Consider the following 4,731-nt stretch of genomic DNA (forward strand, 5'->3'; position numbering starts at 1 on the left):
TTAATTGGCATTCAAACTTGTTTCACAATTCGTTCAGTTATTATCGTGATTATCTTCACTAACGCATCATGATTCTGATCTCTTGATTTTCACTTGTTCACCATTCATTTTCATTGACTCGTTTTGGTTTTAACACATTTGGTACCGGATACTACTTACTCCGCTATGATATCTGCTATGACTTCTTCGAATTAAGTTGCGTGGGGATCGCGAGTGTTGCGGAAATTTACATTGGAGTATTGTTCGTTTGCAAGATGTCGTCCTTATGTCTGATCTTCTCCACGGTTTTGGTGATATTGGCGGCGGTGTCCGTCTCTTCCAATTCTTGCTAATCGGTAGGCGTGTCTTTATCGAGGACAATAGAAGAGGACAACGGGTCCTGTGTCCTGGTTGCATTGGGCTCCGTGAGCAGATGCCCGAAGCCTGTGAGGAAAATCCTCCTCCTTCGGAGCTAGCGGCTACCGTCAGCATGAGACCAGAATAGATTCTGCCTCCCTTCTCTATCCGGCTACGGTCTTTTATACCAGCTGCTGGCGTAGGGTTACCAGTAGGTCGATCGCGGTCGTTGTTCTGACCGTATGCCACCCAAAAGATCGTCAAATTGCACATTGCTTTGCTTGTTTAACTGCTCGATTTGCCTTTGCCTTGAGATTCGTTGTTGCTTTCTACGTGCAACTTTCTCAGTCAAATAAATTGAAGAAGAGGGCGTACGTAACAATTGTTTCGAGAAAAAAGCATTTAAAGTACTGCACAAGGAAGGTGTGTGTCGATATCCTGGTATAAGTTCAAAAATAGTTCGAATTTCTATGTGAAACTTTCATGACACATTCTTAACAAACTATTCTACCAATTTGAGAAAAAAAAATTCTGCCTATAGGATCCTTATGGAATTCATGTATTCTCATCGTTTACTAGTCCTTTAACAATTTTTAATGATTAAAAGTTAAGTGTTAAGTGTTTTGACAATTTGTGAATAACAAAAAGCCAAAAGTAATGTTTTAATTACAAAAGAACAATTATTTATGTAACCCTCTGTAACCCTTTATTTATTTATTTATTTATTTATTTATTTATTTATTTATTTATTTATTTATTTATTTATTTATTTATGTATTTATTTATTTATTTATTTATTTATTTATTTATTTATTTATTTATTTATGTATTTATTTATTTATTTATTTATTTATTTATTTATTTATTTATTTATTTATTTATTTATTTATTTATTTATTTATTTATTTATTTATTTATTTATTTATTTATTTATTTATTTATTTATTTATTTATTTATTTATTTATTTATTTATTTATTTATTTATTTATTTATTTATTTATTTATTAATTTTTTGTATTTATTTATTTATATTTATATGTTATAGTAAACATAGGTCGATTAAAATCACTAATTTATTTATTTATTATTTATTTATCTCGCCTACTTAACTTACTCTTAACTAGTTACTAAATCTAGAAAAATATAAAACAGGCCTTCTTATTGCTATCCCGCATGCTAAGTGGCAGACTGGTGAAGAGATGTAAAGCTCTCTAAATAGGCTCCTTTAGAGGGTAATTTGTTCTGTGTGTAGGGATAAAAAAAGGTTCAGTAGTTTTTAGAGCCCTACTAGGCACGGATAGGCTAATAATATTTTGCAAGATAGGATTATAAATTTTACCAGAAAGTAGATCTATATCAATATTTGTCTTGATTAAAAAACGGTCAGTAGCAAATTCCACCCAGAACGGATTGACCTAAAAATCTAAAAAAAATCAAATTAATTCGGAAATAATTAAGCGCAGAGTGTGACGTAGAGATTTAAACAAAAAACGACCCCAAAGTTCCCCAAAAATCGATTGGTTTTTTTTTAATTCTTTCTTTTGCCATTTCTCTGTTATAAATGTTGTTAAAATGGTTTAAAAATGTGATGTTCATAATCTTATGGCATACCCGCAAATAACTGCATTTAAATTTCATTAAAATTCAGCATCCTTAACCAAGTCCCCAATATTTTCAAATTTGGCTAACATAATGTGACGTCACGCGTCCCCTTATGTTTGTATGTATGTTCTGCTGACGCATGTATGTATGTGCATATGTATGTCCTGCTGTCGCAATTTAAGTGTGACCGCGCAAGGGGAAAATGAAAATACCACAGCCAAAAAAATCGATTATATCGCAAATCTTAAGTAAACGTTAAATTTTAAAATATCAGTAGACCTTACAGAAATCCCATTAAGCTGAATTTTACAGTCGAAATTTTCCTTAAAATTGCTTCGGTTTTTTTAAATGCAAAAGACCGATCAGCAAACTATTTATTAGTTTTCAAATGTTGAGTGATCGACAAACTTTGGATTTGTAAAAAACAAAAACAAACAATGATTTGCTCTGCTATGTACACTAGGGTGGACTTCTTTAAGGTCAACTGAGCTCAGCATCTTAAATGGTAGGTTTCTGTGTCCAATAAATTTATGCGAAAACAGAAAAATTTTATTTCATCGTTTAGGCGGTGCGCAATGGCCCTAAAGTTTCGCTGAAAATTAAGTGTAAAACTAGGAATTTACCCCATTCCATTTCTTGTCAGATTTTAACATGTCAACTTTTTGGTTTCGCTCGAATAAAAGAGTCAAGTAGAAATTTATTTCATGAATATTAACAGTTGGACGTAGCCTAGCCAGTAGAGCTTCTGTCTCCGTACAAAAAAAACCGAGTTCGATCCCCGACTCATCATTTTTTTTTTGTGACTCACAATAAAATAGAGATTCTATTTTACAATTTTGAAGATTAACTATCACTTTTGCGTTCGCCAATACAAATTTTCGTCAAAGAAGAAAGACAGCATTTAGGATACAACGATATTGACTCTTATTTTTCAGAGACCGTAATATTTATAAGTTTTACTCTAAAAGTCCTTGATTATTCGTTATTATTGTTATTTTTAAGTTGTAATTGTCTCCCAGGGACTCGATGAACGACTACATCCCTTGTTAAAAAGCTCGGGAAAGTGATTAAGATACTTTTTAAAATACTGTCAAAGTATAAAATTAAGTCTACGGCATCTAGATGAATCTGAAATATGCGTAATAAACTTTAAAGCCGTTGCGCACCGCCTAAAACTAATTATTTTTTACTTTTTCTTTCTTTAATGGATTAAGGATACAAAAATGCTATATATGAAGGGGTGAGAGCATGGCCTTAGAAATTTCATACAAAATAAGTCCACCCTAATGTACGCACAAAATAAATATATAAAAAAAATGCGTATTTTACACACACAGCCATTAGATACATATGTATATGCGTGTGTACGTTTGTGTGTGTGCATTGCAGCTGACTTAGGAATTGAGATTCGCTTAAATTCAAATTCAAGATAATACTGATATCCTTTTACTAAAAGAATATTTCATTTTCATTTCCACAACATACTTACATTGTAAGACATTTTGTAACCGATTTTTGTGAACTAAAATTCAAATCGCATTGATAATATTAAAATAACATTAAATATTCAAACCAATTGATTCTCTTGCTCTTTATTACACGTGATCATATTGTTTAAACAAATTCAAATGTTTAAACAATTTGATTCACGGCTTCCCCGCCCACCTGCCTTCCCTATTATTAATATAATTTTAATCAAGGTGAAAAATTAATGGGAAAACAAAAATACTGAAACAAAATATCAATGATAAAATGCAGTAATTTGGAATTGCCTTTCTTGATGTCTTTTCTTAAATTAGTCAAATACATAAAGCAAAACATTGCTCCGCATATTTGTTTCCCTTATAATAGTTGTCTACTGTGGATACCTTCCAAAAACCCCCCGGTAGAAAATTCGCCAAGAGAATTTGGTTTGTATTAGTTTAAATAAATAGTTTAAAAATTGCATCTTTAAAAAACAAAAAATAGAAATAGAAATAGAAAATGTAGAACGAGGTAGCAAGGCCAATATCAACAGGATTTGTTTTAAGGGACCGATGAAATAAAATTAAGCCTAAAATTATCCTATCTCTGGCATTCATTTTTTTAAAATAAGAATTGGAGACATTTATATTTTTTTTTTTAACTGTCGAAGGATAAACATCCCATCACATTTTGAAGCGGTTGTAACATTTCAAGGCGAACTTTAATTAAAAATACTCCCTCAAATCTTTTAAATCTTAATCAAAATTATTATATTGGTTGTTGGAGAGCTATGTAAAACTTTTAGCAATTTTTTTTAAGAATACAAGTTTGTTTTCCAGAGTTAAACGCTAATCGATTTGGAATTGAATTGCAAACTTATCGCGGCGTAATAATCCATATTTTGGCAGTTTTTTGCTTTGTTTTCGATAAAGTACTGCTTTGAAATTCATATTTTTGCACTCTTAATTCATACAAAAAAATGCATAAATTTATCTGGGTAAGAGCGAGACAGCAATAGTCAAAACTCTCCGAAATCGAAAAAGAGTTTAATATTTTTAACATATAAATTTAATCAAATTCGTATCCTATCTATTTTTTTCTTAAAGAAATTTTTTTTCAAATAATGTTTCTAGCAAAGCATGCAAATAACTGTTAACCGTTTTTTTCCTTACGCTCTACTCCCGAGAACAACCGAAAAATAGCATGCCCCTCGTTCTCTCTCTGCGCAGCACACTTCGTTTCCTTTCGATTTGGTTTTCGGTTGAGCCTTTTACGTTGAGCTGTTCGTGAGACGCTCTGTTACGAACCTCGTTCAATGAGAGATACGA

Source organism: Drosophila takahashii, chromosome 2L (assembly GCF_030179915.1).
Source record: "Drosophila takahashii strain IR98-3 E-12201 chromosome 2L, DtakHiC1v2, whole genome shotgun sequence".
Lineage (NCBI taxonomy): Eukaryota > Metazoa > Arthropoda > Insecta > Diptera > Drosophilidae > Drosophila > Drosophila takahashii.